Genomic DNA, 18,997 nt, shown 5'->3' with positions numbered 1-18,997 from the left:
CCAGAAGCTGCAACTGGTACAGAATGCGGCGGCTCGTCTGATTAAAGGCAGCCGCTGGCAAGATCACATCACTCCAGTGCTGAAGGAGTTGCACTGGTTACTGGTTGTTTACCGGGCCCAATTCAAGGTGTTGGTTTTGACCTTTAAAACCCTACACGGTTTTAGCCCAGTCTATCTGAAGGAGCGCCTCCAGCATCGTCAGGGATGCTGCTCAACAAGATCAGCCTCAGAAGACCTTCTCTCGATCCCACCGGTTAAAACAGCTAGACTGGTGAGGACTAGAGAGAGGGCTTTTTCAATAGTGGCCCCCACCCTGTGGAACTCTCTCCCAAATGATCTCTGCCATGCCCCCTCTATGATGAGCTTCCGCTGGGCCTTGAAGACCTGGCTCTTCAGGCAGGCTTTTGGGGTGGGTTAGGTTTTTACTGTTATGGTTTTAAATTTTAACGTTTTAATGTATTGTTTTTTATCTTGTACGTCGCCCAGAGTGGCTGGACAACCAGCCAGATGGGCGACTAATAAATTTAATTAATAAATAAATAAATACTCACAGCAAGATAAATACTGGTGTCACATTTGACTTTAAGTAGGGGAAATTTCATGTGTGAAAGAGTCCTGAAAGCATGGCACTTTAAATAGGTGCATGTACAAAGCTTCTCAAAGTATCACTTATCAGAGAGGTTGAAGGCATGCAGCAACAATAATAGATCACAAAAGAGAGGAAGGGCTCTACGTTTAATTACAGTTGGCTAGAAATTAGAAAAACAGAAACAAGCCATCCTGACAAGTATTGAATACCTGGGATTTACAAAATAATACATCCATGACATTAAAATGTTTACATTTGAGATGGAAGGCTTCCTAAATCAGTTTCAAAACAATGTATTTATTGACTAAAGAAATGCTTATTTTGGTTTTCTCTGACACCATATTTAGTGTTACAACTAAGGGGTACATAACATTTTAAACAGGCAAATGCATCTAATTCTTTATTGCCTAAATTGTTCTTTTAACTTTATCTAAAGAACAATTGATCCAGGCTCCAATCCAAATGCATATATGAAGATGGCACCCAGTTCAGACAATCACTCCGGGCTCCCTAAACCCGGAATAAGCATCAGCACCAAGCACTCTTCCCTGCAGGCTACCCAGCTTCAGCATGAAGATCCAGGCTTGTACTAAGCCAGCATTCCCTGTTCCCTCCCAATCAGGGCACTCTGGTTTCATGTCAGTTAACAAATAAGCCAGATTTCATGCAGCTTGTGGAAGCAAAAAAAGCAAAAGATGCTGCAGTATCTGGGCTGAGTGAGTCCTACATGCGCTGCTAGCTTCTGATGACTACCTTGTCATGAGTTCACTCTAAATTATAGTGTCTGAGAGGGTCTTAAACATTCTTCCTAAGAAATAAGTCAAATGAATTAACTTCTAAGTAACTATGCCCAGGATAATAACAGAGATGTGACTTTCGTGCCTTCATCTCTCTGCTTTCACTTCACCCTTTACTCCACCATCAGCACAAGCAAGTCTTCTCTTCAGTTTTGACCATCTGGAACTGACTTCCTATTTCATCCCCAAATCATTTCCCATCTCCTTGCAAATCTGAACTGAAACATGTTTTGTTCTCTCTAGCCACAGGTCTCAAATGTTTCTGCTTCTCTAATGCATATCCACTTTAATATTGAAAAGGCATCTACATTTGTGTAGAAAAGCTAAAGCTCAGGACTGTTTTGTTTTTGGAAAAAAACACACTTTTCATAGGTATTAATTTTCACTTTTCTGAGATATTAGCCTATTCAGATAGAAAACATACAGATATCTAATATGATGGAAGTTGACTTTGAAAAGATAAGTGACTCCTATTAAATCACACAACATTGCAATATGTTTTGAAGGCCACAATGAAATCCAGCTGGGAACCATGTGTAAAAAATAACAGCACACGCCTGCAGGGAAGGAAGTATGATATGGAATGATTAAGTTTAGGAAAATATATAATGTAGTATATCATTATGGGAATGATCTGTATAACTTGTAATAAGCTACGGCAGAGGTTTCAAACTGTATTCCAGGGGACTCTAGAGTTCTTAGAAAACTGATCAGAGCTTCCCCAGTGAGAAGAATAGTTCATAGTGGACTAGCTGCTCTGAAAGTCAGTGTGCCCTCCACTATTGATCTTCCATTGCTGTCAGTAGCCACCCAAGAGTTTTTGGTGTGCAGCTGATCTTTTTTAAAAAGAAAACAACCCTGTTCCTCTGCCTTTAAAAGCTATCTGACATGTGGAAATTAACCATGTGAAACTTTTGTTAGCAAAAACGTCTCCTGCGATATTTCTGCATATTGGTCTGCTATTAAAGGGTACAGATGGAGGATAAGAAGCTGAAGATGACTGAGCTTTAAAAAGTTTTGTGTCCTTTCAAAACTATTAGCAAATCATTATTTGAGGAATAGTGGGGATTGCGGCTCTATCTTGCAGGTAGCTGAAACTTCATGAAGATTACTTGAGTAAACTAGATGAAAAAGAGCCCATCTGTGGCTCCCCACCTCCAAAGTGAACTGTGGGCAATATTCATAGGAGCTGACCTGGGGTGTTATATTCAGCTATTAACACAGACTGAAAGCCAACATCAGTTCTGCTCAAAGTAGATGTAGCCACTGAAGTAAATGAACTAAAATTACTTTAGCCCATCAAAATCAATGGGCCTACTCTGAGTATGACTGAGGTTGGCTTTCACAGTATTAAATTACCTAGACTCAAGTAACTTTTGTTTCCTTTCTCCATATAGGATTAAGAGAAGGCAAAGTAGCCATGAAAGAAAGACCTGTGTTGCACTTTGAAACAAAGCAAGGCAACAATATATATGCATTTCCTTGAATGTCTAATATCCATTAGCTAGTTTTATCTAGACTAACTTTGCGAAAAAACCAAAACGTACTGCATTTATAAACTGTCTGGAAACAGAAACCACATTTCTACAATGTTCAAGTCTCAAAATTTGTAACTTACAATGCGATTTACTTTTTTACTTTCTGAAGTAGAATTGGTACTGTGGTCCAACATAGAACTGGTACTGTAAATTCCAATACATCTCATCTAGGGCCATGAATCTTATTCCTTGGCAATCACTTTTATAATGTTGCTCTGACAGGTGAGCCACTTTTCTATGAACGTGCTCTCAGGGCTACTCCACACATGGCATTGACATTTACCTACATAGGCCACACATGTATATAGAAAAGAATCCAACATACAACACCCTATGTCAATATCACATGCATGTCTGTTATGATATGCTATGAGCAGGATGCCAGTCACAGCTTCTATAATGTGACAGACAGGAGCATTGGCCATGTTCATGATTGCGTACATTATACTTCCTACAATGTTTGTATAGGCATATAGGGAAAGAGTTCCATGTGAAATGGACCCTACTGTTTCCCTATGGCTCATGGAGTACATTGCTGAAAGGCGTCAGAACAGTTGCAGCCAAGAAGGGTAGCAAGAGTGCACCATTCATTTGCTGACAAAGCTTCTATAGCATTCCTGCTGGGCAGGGAGAAAGAGAATTGGTGGTGGGGTGGTCGATTCTGATGCCGCATGAGCATAATCCTTCTGTTCCTTTAACTATTTTACAGATACATTTGTAATCTTTTGTATTATTGCATGGCAACTATGAGAGACTTATTATAACATCATGAATGCTCTGACAACATTTTGTTTATTCCACCGAAATGCATTCTATGTGGCTTCTTAGAAACTTTAGCTGGTTCAAAATATATCAGCTAAACTACTGACTAGCACTGGTCACATGGAACATTATCTTGCCTGTGTGAACACAAATGGCTCCCAGTCCATTCCCAAGTGCTGCTTTTGGCCCTTAAACCCTGACGAGCTTAGGACTTGGGTGCCTTCTCCGAGTGAACCTGCCTGAGTACTAAGAACATCCACAGGAGTCTTCTTTGGGTCCATTCCCCTACAGAGGCAAAACAGATGGTGACTGGAGAGAGGGTCCTTTAGGCGGTGGTTCCTCAGGTTTTGAATTCTCACTCCAGGGAGACATATCTGGTACTGAGTCTTTTAGGATCTTTTCACTTAGTTTTAACTGTGAGACTTTTGGCTGCTCTATAGGTTAACATTATTGTTTTGTTTGATTGGTTTTGATTGTTCTCCTGTTTTAACTTGGTTGTTAGTTGCTCTGGGAAGCCTTAATAGAGGAATATTAAATAACAGAAATAACAATAAATAAAATAATGTGGGAGGGAAGAGTTACCTGGTATCAGAAACAGATGTGGCTATGATGAACTAGGGCAAATTCTGCATGTGCAGTGGGATTTTAAGGATTTGAAGGAGGAGAGGGTTAAAGCAAAAGGGACCCATGCAGCTATATACAGTGTCAGAAGAGGCAGCAAGGAATTCATTGTAGAAAAAACAGAAGCTATAGTTAAGGACAGAGATATAGAACGCTAAAAACAAATGAAGAAGAGATATTGCCACAGCTTCACAGAGTCTGTACACCGATTCCAAACATATGCTATATTCCATTTTGTGACGGCTAAAATGAAGGAAGGGCCATAGCTCGGTGGCAGAGCATCTGCCTTGCATGCAGAAGGTCCCAGGTTCAATCCCCGGCATCTCCAGGCAAGGCTGGGAGAGGCCCCTGCCCAAAACCCTGGAGAGCCCCGGCCAGTCAGTGTACATAGAACAGAGCTAGACGGACCAATAAGTCTGACTCAGTATAAGGCAGCTTCCTATGATCCTAGCAATATTAGCAAGTTTACTTAGCCTAAAACCGCCACCAGTTGAAAAGCACAGGGTTTCTTGAAAAGTCGCAGGACAAAATGCTCCCACTGGGAGATGAGGAACACATATGATCATCATCTGTACGCCCCAGATTCAAAAAACAATCAACTGCCCATGTTCACGAATTCTCAACAACTAATTCAGGTATCTCAGATGCGGAGAGTGTTACATCTACAGAAGCACCTTTAAATGCTGCACTTTCAAAGTGTACGTTTACGCTGAAATAGAAAGCACTGTCTGTTTACATTCTTGAAACAGATGTTTGCAGATGTGCTAAACATACCCAGAGAGAACGGTACCATACCTTATCTACAGAGAAGAGCACAACAATAACAACAAAGCTTTGATAAATAATCTGCACCTTTCAACACAATCCTAGTCTGGGCGTCTTGTTGGCAAGAGTGTTAATTAGATAGAATTTTCTGCCAAGAACCTTTACTAGGTGCTAGGAATGTCTACATGAAAAACTGTAGCAGAAGTTACAATTTGCACCTGTGCTTGTTTTTCCTTTCAGAGCAGTGGTTAAGATTTTATTTTGTCATGAAATATGTTTGTGTCTAACTGAACAGGGCAGCGCTCCATCAGAACTCCAAAAAAAAAAGTATTTTCTTTGAGTTTGTTTGGAACTGTGATTTTGCACCTTGATGCAATAAAACTGCATTAAATGCTGTGATTTAGTTCCATCACTTTTCTTGGACTGTAGAGTATCCTAAGGTTACAAGCTCAGGAAAATTCAATCTGTTATTAAAAAAAAAAATGCAATGCACCCCCCCAAGAAAAAAACTATCTATAAAGTGATGACAAATTACAGACTACAGGTGTTAGATTACATTTTGACTTCAGGCAGGTTTAATATACCTTGGCTTCCTTTTACAATTGCTCACAGCGTGTACTGTTATGGACAGGGGAGTTAAAAAAAATAGTACTCAATAAATGAAGACCATGTCAAAAGAAATCAATATGAGCGTGCAAAATGGTAGGAAGTCTGACATGGGTATATATATGTTCACTTTCATCTAGCTTCCTTTAATATTGTAACCAAAATGCTACTGGCATTTTTTGTGTATTGCCTTTTTTTAAAAAGGGTTTAATAATTGCTTCATGCACTAAACACTGGTATCACAGATAATTGAACTACCAAGGTATGATATACATTGAACTTAATTTCATCAAGGCAGGATATCTCTTTTGGGGTTATTTTTCAAAAATGATATTTATCTTCAAATGTTCCCAATTTTTCTGAGAATTTAAAAACAAAACAGCACTGAATATTTCTCTATCTATATCTATTTTAGGCACTACATTAATTTTTCCAAGTGTGCTAGCTAGGTGACCCTAAGAAATAAAAGCAATGCAAAGAACTGGAGGCAGAAGAAGGGCCATAGCTCAGTGGCAGAGCCATGCTTTACATGAAGATGGTCCCAAGTTCAGGTCCCAGCATCTCCAGTCATGAAGCAGATAACCAGAAACACCTTTGCTGGAGATCTGTAGAGCCACTATCAGTCAAACAGTATCACTGCCTGAAGTTCCCTTCCACAAAATACCAGTTGTCTTTTCACTGAAATCATGGGCATGTGTGAGAACCAGCTGACAATCAGCTGCAGGAAGTGCTGACAGATAGGCAAGCATTCCTATCTCTTATGTTAATGTCCTCTCTGGTAAAAATATTGGGCAGACACGCAAAGTCTGTCCCTCATTCTCTGCCTTGTTAGCAGTCATGCATATCTTGGGAGTGGATCAGCTGAAGAAATTATGGAGATTGCATGTGAACAGCACAATTTTGAGACTATACAGTGTGTATGGAAGCAGACAGAACAGTGCATGCAAGCAGGGTGGATAAAAAAGCTTCTTAAAAAATCCTTTAGATTTTTTTCTATTTCATGGTTGTTTTAAGGAAAATCAGATATAAAATGAAATCTGGGTTTAATATGAATATTTTGTTAAAGTCTTCACTTTATTATTATTATTATTAAAAATATTTCTATCCTGCCCTTCCACCCTATAATAGGGCACTCAGGGCGCTTACAATAAAATCAAACACATACTTAATAAAATTATACACAATAAAGATCACAAAAACATTAAAATAAATTAAAATACATAAAATACAATATATACATACACACACACGTATACATATATATTTAGAGGAGCAGTACTGAAGGGACTTAAAGAGGTAAAATTAAAACAGAAGGCTAAAATCAGTTCAGGCTCTAGACTTAACAATCTATCAAGCACAAACTAAAGCCTGCTTTGCTATGTAGAAGAGCAAACCATGGGGATAAAACACCATATTTGTCAGGTAAAATATTATAAATATCTCAAAAAGTTGTGTATTGTATTTATTAGGATGGCAAGTTATTATATTTATGAGCCTATTAACCAGACATTGTGGACATTTACTTTCCATGCCACAGAGAAACACCGTCCTGGTCAGTAATTACTCCTGTCTCTTTCTGAGAAGTTCTTGGCACTTAGCCCCAAATCTAGCACACTTAACTCTAGTCCAATTCTAATGTACCTCTCTTGATCTGATAAGCCATGGTTTATTGGACTGAGAACAACCTTGTTCTTATGCTCTCTCCCCCTGCCTTTCCCGCCTCATAAAACCATGGTTGATTGGAATTAGCTTGTTTTGTCTGAACTGGGCTACTGTCTTCAAGTAAATGATTTTGTTTAGTCTACAGAGACTGCCAGACATAAAACTATAAATTTCACAATTGCTCCCCCTTTGTCTCTAAGTGGATATAAGCAAAGGACATGCGGGCAGTATGATCAGAGGTTTAGATTAAGCTCCAAGGTAAATATAAAGGTGTATCTGCACAGCAATGTTTTAATTGTTATAGTGACCAATTTGTATGCACTGTTGTTCTGCAAATACCTAAATCAGAAACTTGATTCAATCTGTCTTTTATCTTACTGAAAAAGTATACCAGATCCCAAATGGATTTTCCTCCTGGGGATGTAAATCCTTTGAAAGAGAGTGAGTATATGTATGTATATATGTATATGCAGTATACAAATGCTGTTAAATAAAATAAATATGTAATTGATTTAGTAGACTATGAACTTTGACGTTATCTTTTCAAATGATGGTACTATAATTCTGCTACATTAAAACAAATATGTCTGTGTTGGAAAGTTATTGACACATGCTTGGTTTAAATTGGTGTGTCTGTGTTGGGGTGGGGGGAGGAATAGAGGGTTGGTTCAAACGTTTAAAAACCCAGACATGTTTTAGTTATAAGAGTCCCTGCTTTCAGTCAGATTAATATTTTTTAAAACCCACATTTTGGGTTTTATGGGGGCTATTTCACTTTCCGTATAGTAAGTATTTCATTTTGGCACAATATATTTTCATGAGGTTTTAAGCCAGAGCAGTTTGATCTTGTCAATCTCCAGCTATTTAGATAAAAAGATTTTTTGATTTATTTAATAGGAGGATGTACTTGGATTAATCACAGAAAGACAGCTATCTCAGGCTGGCAATACATAATTCTTCTGTTGTTTTTTACAATAGGGGTTTTCAAATTTTACAATAGGAGCATTCAGTGATCAGGAAAACCTGAATGGTACAGATAAATGATCTATGCAAAGCAAATACTATTCAGAATATTTTTTTCCTATGAAGATATAACCACCAATATCCTCAATAACAGAAACATTACATTCAGATACCATAGTCAGAGGCAAAATACTAACACACCTCAAACTGAAACAATACAACTGTTTGCAATCTTAGCATAACATTGAATAAAGGAAATTTGTATTTTACACAAATCATTGTCATCCTTTGGGATAATAATTATTACTTAATGTATTAGTTATCCACTCTTCACCATAAGGTTCCAGGGCGAGTTACATCTAGAGAAAGAGAACATAATACAATAAAATAAATAAAATCAACCCCACCCCAAAATGCCATACAGTACAATATATATCAATGAAACCAGGTGATATATAGGGGGACACGAACAACAGTTCAGCTGTCAACGGGCAAGGAAAAGAGGTGCATCTTCAATAACCACCTAAAGCTGTAAAGAGATGTGCCCAACAAACCTCTATAGGAAAGGAGTTCCACAGTTTTGGGGCCACCACAGAGACTGCTCTCTCATGGGCCATCACCCTCTCCCCCGACAGACACACCATCTCCAAGGAAACTGGTACAACAAGGATAGCATGTCATTCAGATCATAATGTCCTGCCTGGCACATAGGGGAGAAGGCATTCTTACAGCAATATGGGGCCCAAGCAATGTGGAGCCAAAGCCATTTAGGGCTGTCTACTTGTGATTGAGTCCTTAAAACAGTGTAATTGTCACCACCTGACAAGGTTTAGATTTTGTGCCCCCGGTAACCTTCGCAGGAGTGAAGGGCCAATTAAGATGGTCCACCCCCGGAAACTCATGGATCCGGATGGTTTCCTGAATGCTCTTGGGATGTTCCCAGCATGGCGATACTGCCGAAGTACATCTCTGGAATACGGAGGTGACCCGAGCAGTAGACACTATCGCTCCAAAGCACCCTCTCCCACCAAGGAAGGCCTGTAATACACCTTCGTTTATTCAAACCTTGGGCCTGATGAAATGGCAGGGACGATGGCTAGAGTGACGATAGAGACAAACGCAATCTGCTTCTGACTGAACACAGGCTAAAGCTCATTTTCAAGCCTATCATGGCAGAGTTCACTTCTCTGCCACCATTGCGTCTGCTCAGTGTCATCCGGTGATGCTTTTCCGGGTGGTCCAGGGTCTTTTGGGCTCTGGCCTACATTAGACTCTGAGCCCTCAGTTGCTCATTGTGTCATGTTTGTGAGGCACCTTTGCAGATAAAATTGCCCGCATTTGGACTGACTTGGACTCCTTATTAACTACATTTGTGCCAGATGTCCCCGAGGCTTCCTCTGGTCATCTTTCTATGGATACTTCTCGCTTGTAAAGCCTGAGGATGTGGACAGGACTCTGGGAGAAATGAGGGCCACTACCTGCTCTCTTTACCCTTGCCCATCCTGGTTAATTAAATCTGCCAGAGTGTGTGTGGCTGACTGGTTAGCATATTTAATTAACACCTCCCTAAGGGAAGGCTCTATGACAACATTGTTGAAGGCTGTGATAAGACCTTTGTTAAAGAAGCCTTTGGTAGACCCTGCGGATCTTAACATGGCACATGTTACCAAATTTTTCCAAGCTACACAGGAAGTGGATTGGACTGTTAAAGACCAACCCAAATTGTGTTTGCATGTTTACAAATTTTGTAGGGCAGTACAATATCTCAGAGAGGAGATCAAATCTCCTGCTCCTCTGGTGCATTCACTATAGCTGCCCAATTTCCCTCATTTTTAGAGTTTGATAGAAATATCTGTTGGCTATAGGTATGTTCTTAAACCGCAAGGTGTGTTTTTTTGCCTATTAGTGAAATTATCTGCTTTTTAATCCCGGAGGTAAGAAATGGGATCCTGTGCAAGTTTGCTGCCATTTGTTTCCTTCTCTGTATAATATTGACATGTTTTATTGTTTGCTGTTTTAACATTTTATAGTGCTGGTCATTGACCGTAATAAATGATTGATTGATTGATTGGTTTGCTGAGAATGGATTGATCATTTGCATGCTTATTGAGTTCAGTGGGATTTATTCCCCTGCAATCATGCTTAACATATGTAAAACTGACCATGGGGGGGAGACAGAGGAGGGAGGGAGGGAGGGCTGGAGTGGGCAAGGGAGGAGGAAAAAGGAAGAGGGGAGAAGAAGAAGAAGGTAGCAGGAAGGGAGAGGAAAGGCAGGCCTGATAATCTGTATGCTTACTGAGTTCAATAGGATTTACTCCTGTGCGATCATGCTTGGGATAGGTAAAACTGATCGTGGGGAAGGAGGAAGGAGTTGCTAGGAGACACCCTATTCCCCTCACAGAGCTACAATCCCCAGAAGAGGGGCTGACTGTTAAACCACTATGGCCACTAGAGCTCTGTCAGGGGAATAGGAGTCTCCTATCAAGTCTCAGTACTCTTCACAAACTATACTTCCAACAGAGCTTGGAAAAGTTACTTTTTTGAACTACAACGCCCATCAGCCCAATCCAGTGGCCATGCTTGCTGGGGCTGATGGGAGTTGTAGTTCAAAAAAGTAACTTTTCCAAGCTCTGACTTCCAAGGATTCTTTGGGGGAAGCCATGACTGTCTAGGGTGAAATAAATGTCTTGTGTGGGTGTGGCCATCTGATTAGCCAAGCCAAACCGCTGTGAGTCTGGCTTTCAGAACACTGACAATTGATTCTTACTGAGAATGCCCATGCTTATCATTGACTCCAATGTTAAATTTCGTAAAATTAATTAAACATAAGCCAGGCATTTTTTTAACTTTTAAACTGCAGAATATGAAGGTCAGAGTATGGGGAAAAATCAGTAATAGGTTTACAGGTACTCTGTGAACATGGCTGATTTTTAATTAATTTCATCCAATTACGAAACCATTGACTGGAATATGGATTTTTTCCTCTTGTTTTACACTTTGAACTCTAGATTCTCTTTGAATGTTTTGTGTATTGCCATGAAAACTTAAGAGGGTTGTTAAGCAAGCATTTCTGAATTAAGGACTATAAGTTTTGTAAGGTTTTGTTTTGAAATGAGCTTATGGGAAGTATGGCATGGTGGGTATTTTCAATTTAACATTGCAGAATGTGAAGAGTCCATGCTGGCTATAGTATACCGCCACTCTCGTGGCTGTATAATTCTGCAAGACTCTCATTTTGTTAGTCTTTGGATACTGGTAATATTGGGTGCGGAACAGTATTAGGATGGGTGAAAAATTCTATTCAGTTTGCATATCAAGCTGAATCTATCAAATTCACACTTTCTGAAACAGTATGAGTCATGAAAGAGACCCATCCTTTGAAATTCACACTTATTTGAATTTTGCAATGCAGTTCGCCAACCAAACAACATTTACATAAATGCATATGTTAGGGGAAAATCAGAGCTTGGAAGTAACTAGTTATAAGTAACGAATTACTTGTAATTCATTACATTTTTGAGTAACGAGTGGGTAATTCCTTTACATTTTGATTGTAATAGAACTAGGAGTAATTTTACTACATTTGTGAAGTAATTGTAACGTTTCCAGAATTACTTTGGGGCATTACTTGGGGGGGGGAGCAGGGGAAGTCTTCTGCTCATCTGATTTGTGGATGAAAATCATGTGCCTCAAACTGGGCTTCTGTGCAGTGTCGCTCTTTCCTCATGCTCTGTGGATGGGTAGAAGGCAACGAGGGATGAGGCGCAGAGTGAGATGGGGTGGAGTGGAGAAAACAATTATTTTAAAAAATGGATAGTGGTGGTGAAGAATGGAGTGGAGGGGAAAAGGATCCGGAGGTCAAGAACATGGATAAAGGGGGAGAAGGAGGCAGCAGCAGAATGGAGATAAAGAACTGTGGAGGTGAAAGATGACAACGTGTGTGTGTGTGTGAGAGAGAGAATACTGTGTTTGCACTTGGCACACAAACTGGCCTCCACCACCCTCTCTGGCTACTGTGCTGCATTTGCAGTATTTTAACTTTTTTGCATCTCAGGGGAAAATGTGTGCTTGGGTGAGTGTTCCTTAGTTGGTGGCAGGGCAAGGTCTGGGAGGTGGTTAAGTGAGAGAGATTATGCTGGCTGGCTGAGTGGGGGGGTTGCACTTGGTTTGACATGCAAATATCTGAGTAGTGGCCTCAGCCTCCCTCCCCCCGCCTTACCAGCAGAGAGATCACCATTGCTATCTTATGAATAAAAATAATTATTCTACCACCTCTGTATGTGTTTGTTTATTTTTAATGTTGTTTTAGGCTACTTAGATGTGCAGCAGCCAAGGCCAGCACCTTGTAGGTGTTTTTTTCTAAGTAACTGAAATGTAATTGTAGTGATTACTTTGGAGGAGAAGTAAAGTAATCAGTTACTTTCAGAGCAATTGTAATTGTAAAGGTAATTACTACTTTTTGGGGCCATGTAACTGTAATTTATTACTTTTTAAAAGTAATCTTCCAAGCTCTGGGGGAAATGTGCATAAAAAATTAATGAATGCATGAAAATAACATATAAAAGTCATTATATGACAAGATTGCTTGCAAAAGTGTGTACATTACTCAAACTGCCCACAAAAATGTGTTAATTAGAAGAAATTCACACTAAAAAGCTGGAGAATTTTCATGAGGATTTTTAAAAAACTTTGCAAATTGCTGCAGGAATGTGGAGAACTGAATTTAAGATTGGGAAAATGAGAAACAGAGAAAACTGAGATTGACAACTCCTTCCATCCCTTAAACAGGACTAATGTCCAGCTTAGGTTGTCTTATTTATATAATGGATGTCCTACACTGAAAGCTATGAAGAAATGTTTCCAACATTTAAGAACTACCATGATGCAATACTTGAATTAGATAGAATGGGCAAAATGAAGCTTATTATGAATGCAAACCAGAGAATCCCTAGCTACTTGCTTCTCTTCTTGCCTTGTGCTTTTTAACTGACAGCAACAACTTGTACAGTGTGGGTGGCCACTTCTAAAGTTTTTAAGGTGGTTTGTTGGAACTCCACTGTATGGTTGGATCCAGACAACATTGGTCAAACGTAAGTCCCATTGAAATCAGGGGGCCAAGTTAGTTATGACTTGACTGTCCCAGTTCAACTAACTTAGTCTGAATTCAACCCTATGTATGTAATTTATCACATGGTCTTTGTTCGGGTCTATGTTTGTTTATTGTGAATTTTAATGACTATAGCTGAAATCCAAGGTAACTTTTCAAGCCTGAATGCCTTCTGGAACCGGAATGAGAAGTTCTTGCATGATTTTTATTTATTTAGTTAGTTAGTTGCATTTCTAAACCGCCCTATAGCTAACAGCTCCCAGGGCGGTGTACAACAAGATAAAATCACAATATTTAAAATACAAGCAGGTGAGTATTGCGTCATACAATTATAAACATATTTAAAACAGAAATAAAATAAAAATAAAATAAAATTAAAATAAGCTTAAAATGCCTGGGCGAAGAGGTGGGTTTTTACCTGGCGCCGAAAAGATGACAGAGAAGGCGCCAGGCGTATCTCATCTGGGAGGGCATTCCATAATTCGGGGGCCGCCACCGAAAAGGGCCTAGATCTAGTTACTGTTCTCCGGGCCTCTCTATGAGTTGGGACCCGGAGAAGGGCCTTGGAAGTCGAGCGGAGTGAACGGGCAGGTACATAGCGAGAGAGGCGTTCCATATTGCGGTCCAGTGCCGTTAAGGGCTTTATAGGTAAGAACCAACACTTTGAATCTGGCCCGGAAACATATTGGAAGCCAGTGCAGTTGGGCCAGAACAGGTGTTATATGGTCGAATTTCTTCATCCCAGTAAGAACTTTGGCCGCAGCATTCTGCACTAGCTGAAGTTTCCGAATCATTTTCAAAGGTAACCCTACGTAGAGAGCATTACAGTAATCCAATCTAGAGGTTACTAGAGCATGAATAACTGAGGCTAGGTTCTCCCTGTCCAGATAGGGTCGTAGTTGGGCTACCAGCCGAAGCTGGTAGAACGCATTTCGTGCCACCGAGGCTACCTGGGCCTCGAGTGACAGGAGCGGATCTAATAAGATCCCCAAACTACGGACCTGTTCCTTTAGGGGGAGTGTAACCCCATCTAGGGTAGGTCTGACATCATCCATCTGGGCAGAGGGCCCCCCAACCAACAGCATCTCAGTCTTGTCAGGATTGAGTTTCAGTTTGTTAGCTCTCATCCAGTCCATTATCGCGGCCAGGCAGCGGTTCAGTACAGCAACAGCCTCACCTGAAGAAGATGAAAAAGAGAAATAGAGCTGCGTATCATCAGCATATTGCTGGAAACGCACTCCAAAACTCCTGATGACCTCACCCAGCGGCTTCATATAGATATTAAAAAGCATGGGGGACAGAACTGAGCCCTGCGGGACCCCATATTAGAGCACCCAGGGACTCGAGTAATGTTCCCCAAGCATCACCTTCTGGAGACGATTCTCAAGATAGGAGCACAGCCACTGCCAAGCAGTGCCTCCAACTCCCAAATCCGCAAGTCGCCCCAGAAGGATACCATGGTCGATGGTATCAAAAGCCACCAAGAGATCAAGGAGAACCAACAGAGTTACACTCCCTCCGTCTTTCTCCTGACAGAGGTCATCATACAGGGCGACCAAGGCTGTTTCTGTACCAAACCCCGGCCGAAAGCCGGATTGAAATGGATCCAGATAATCAGTTTCATCCAAGAGAGCCTGGAGTTGGTGAGCGACCACGCACTCTAGAACCTTGCCCAGAAATGGAACATTTGCTACCGGCCTATAGTTGTTAAAATTGTCAGGGTCCAAGGAGGGCTTTTTTAGGAGCGGTCTCACTACCACCTGTTTCAGGCAAAGTGGGACCACTCCCTCTCGTAAGGAGGCGTTAATCACCTCCTTGGCCCAGCCGGCTGTTCCATTTCTGCTAGCTTTTATTAGCCACGAGGGGCAAGGGTCCAGAGCAGAAGTGGTCGCCCGCACCTGTCCAAGCACTTTGTCCACATCCTCGAGCTGTACCAACTGAAACTCATCCAGTAAAACAGGACAAGACTGTGTTCTGGACACCTCATTAGGTTCAACTGTTACAATGTTGGAGTCAAGGTCCCGACGGATCTGATTTTTAACACTCAAGTGGGTATATAAACTGTTGTTTGATTCTTAGGTTAAGCGTCTTAGATTTCCCCTTTAACTGAAAATATTATTTATCCCGTTTGTACAACTAATGTAATTTAGTGCAGTAAGAATCAATCTTTCTTTCCGGACTCTTGCTAACATTTAGGAGAAATACGCGCATCACAAGCCAATCTTATAAATGTCTACTTAAAATAAGTCCCATTGAATTTGATGGTGGAGGGGTTGCTTGACATGGACTCTATCCAAAAGGTGCTCAATACTCTTCAGAATATATAGCGTTTTAATCCACAGTGGGCAGGCTTCCTGGGGAAACCTCCACCATATATTCTCACTGTCAGCCCACTGCAGTCCAAGTACTTAGAATATGTTGTTTCTTTGCAGCAGATGAACTAACTGAACTCCTCAACAGCTGAGTAACAACTGTGCATGTATTCCTCAATAGAGTGATAATCCGGGAAGGCAATGAGTTGAGCATATGTTCTTTTTGCTTGCATTTATATAGGTTGAGATCTGTGTTATGGTTCTGAGGAACTTCACTACAATTTTTCACTACAATAAGAAATGTTGCATAGAAAAATAGCAGGAATATTATATTTACACTATTTTCAATTATATAGACAATGCTAAGACACCATCTTCATGCACGACTTATTGCACAGTTTCACATAAACCTAGAACAGGTAACAGTAACAGGAAAAGGGTATAAACTGGCTCAGATAACTGTAAAATTTGTGCTGTTAGTCCTCAGATGCTGCTTGAGCAAGCAGGGATCAGCAAAGGGATTAGCACAGATCTTGTGTGCTTTACAGATGTCAGGCATAATGAATGTGTAAACCCAACATCCAAAAAAAAATTAGCCCTGGGCGAGCCCCAAGAAGATGTTCCTTATGTAATGTGGAGACATACTGGTCCAAGTTAAAAGTCCCCTGGATGAATGAACAGTAATGGAGGCTGTCCTCATTGTCACATTATTTAAGACTCCTTCTCATAAAGAAACCTACACGAGGGATGCATTCACACAGCATTTTATTCCATATTTCCCAACTGTCCTTACCTGATAATTTCCACATTTTATTTGAAATTTCACATGATGTAAAAGCCACTTCTGGAAATCTAGTGGAACATAGCAGTAATTGGCTCACTTTCATGTTAATTGCTTCCAGAAAAACATCAGTCTGCAAGCCTTGAAACCCAGAAAATCATGGGAATTTGGTGTTTTATTTTTCCCAGTGGTTTTCTCAGGATCATGCCACTGCTCCTTACATAACAAAATTTGGGGTGGTATTCTGGTACAAGGAAGTGTGCATGTGTATAAAGAGTGAGGGGTGGTGACACGTCCAATGACATCCACTGTTGTGTCACACCACACCTACTGATGTGAATGACATTTAGCACGACATGGATGTATATTGATCAAAGAACCATTGTTCCATAACACAGCTGGTACTGCAGTGTGAAAGGAACACTAGATATTAGGACAGAAGCGCTAGCATTATAATCAGGAAAAATAATGTAATAAATCCCAGATCAAAATGCAGCCTCAAACTATTACTGATGATCCAAATCTCTCTGACCACTCGTTTTCTCTCTCTCTCTCTCTCACACACACACACACACACACGTTGATGTTGGTGGGGGGAAAGGAAGGGAAGAAGACTGATTGTAGATTTATTTCTTACAAATTTCCCCATGCAGCCCCCCTGCCCAAGAGAGCAGATGGTTTAATGTTAGTCAGGGTCAGGAATTGCCCTTGTGGCTTCCTGCCTGCCTGCCTTTGTAGATTATCTAGATCATATTAAGATATGCAGCCCCAAAAATTAGAGAAGCTAAGTAGAGTACTTAAAACACTAGGCAGCCAGACTTTGTTTCTTGTGCATGCTGAGCTCATAACTTATGAATAGTTAGATCTGAATAAAACATAAAAACACTGGCTCATGGGAAACAACATATTTCTGTTATCAAGCACTTCTTTGTCTACACTTTCTGCCTCCTGTAGTTAATCAATTCCCCATTCCTCCTCCTTCTCTGGGCCAAATGACCCACCTCACAAAATGCACATGGATCAACCATCATCCTTTTAATGTAGTTATTTGCCTGCCTCATTTCTACCGATATTGTCAATTTGATGGAAAATAGGAATATAGACATATTCCCAAAATGATTTATCTTGAGTTTCTCCTTTTCATTCCTTGAAATACTAGCGTGGACCAAATTAAGTTTTCTAAAATTTGGGATTTTTCCCCACTTGTAGATACCATTGGTATGTATTATTAATCCAAATGGTTGGCTGGGCATTAAAAGCAATATATGCACTGCAGCCACCATGCTTCTTTTGGGTGCTTACTACACCCCTTAAGAATTTCAGGTCAGAGTATCAGAAGAAGACACACCTGGCAGAATACTTCCAAATGACTTAGCTTAAAATGGAGTGTTTGCCATTAATGGGCATCAGATTGTCAGGGTTTTTTTTAAAAAAAAAGATAGTTTCCTATTTGTATTTTGTGCCTCAAACAAAACATCTTGGGACAGTCCCAACTTTCCATTCTATATCAATTTTGAAGATAGAGAAGCCCTCTCAGTGTCTTGACTTGAGAACTCTGCATCCACTTAACTTCACGGACCATAGCCCTCATCAATATCAAGTCCCCACTCTTTCTGGTAGAAAGCACCTACTGTTCTCTCAACCCTGTACCTAAGGATTTGCATTGCACTTTGCTCCACCTTTCTTCAGTACCTTGCCTTTCTCACCCATTGTCTCTGCTTTTCATTCCATGGCCTGCCTACTCTAGCTTACTCTCTAAAACCATTCTGACTCTTGCCTTACCCCCTTGTCTGCCCAGTAGTCCTGTTTCAACTCCCCTATCCAGCATGCATCCTCCCCAGACTTTAGGGCTTTTATGGCCTTTCCCTGCCCCATTTACTTTTTAGCAAGCCTCAACACCGGGCAAATACAGTCTTTTAAGGTCTGTTTTTATGATGTTTTGGTGTGTTTTTAGCGCTTTTGTTTGCCACCCTGGGCTCCTGCTGGGAAGAAGGGTGGGATATAAATAAAATAATAAATAAAATAAATAAATAACAAATAACAGAGCACACTCCAAAGGCCTGTAAGTGTGCAATATTTTTAAATCTTGTGAAGTTATTGTTCTGTATATACTTTGCTACTATGAATTAAAGCACTAAAGTCTACTCTCTTGCATCTCAACAATAATACCCGGGGTATTAAATTCCTTGCAGGTTCTTCCAGGCTTGAATTAGGGAAAGTACTTTTAGTAAAGGAAATATCTGAGGTCAACTAGCAATTAACTGAAAGGTTCTGATTGAATATACTATTGACTGCTCTCACATCAGACAGCTTCCTGTTTATTATACCTTATGGGCTGTCTAGGTGCCAAGACATTAAGCTGTCAATAATCTATTAATACTGAACTGTTCCCCCTCCCATATTTTCCCAACAAATCTGCACATACTAAGAACCATACTGAAATGATTCAAATCATCACAACGTATTAGTTCTTTGGGTTATTAAAAATGTGACA

At 40.4% G+C, this 18,997-nt stretch overlaps 1 protein-coding gene across 9 annotated transcripts in view; it reads right to left on the bottom strand.

Moving 5' to 3' along the window:
• The window catches only part of SATB2 (SATB homeobox 2), a 198,332-nt gene that overhangs the window by 10,349 nt on the left and 168,986 nt on the right, over positions 1 to 18,997 (bottom strand). The window lies entirely within an intron of this gene.

The sequence above is a fragment of the Rhineura floridana genome, chromosome 2 (genome assembly GCF_030035675.1).
Source record: "Rhineura floridana isolate rRhiFlo1 chromosome 2, rRhiFlo1.hap2, whole genome shotgun sequence".
Taxonomy (NCBI): Eukaryota; Metazoa; Chordata; class Lepidosauria; order Squamata; family Rhineuridae; genus Rhineura; species Rhineura floridana.
Note: the sequence above shows the minus strand (reverse complement) of the source record. Positions and strands in the feature narration are given on the sequence as shown.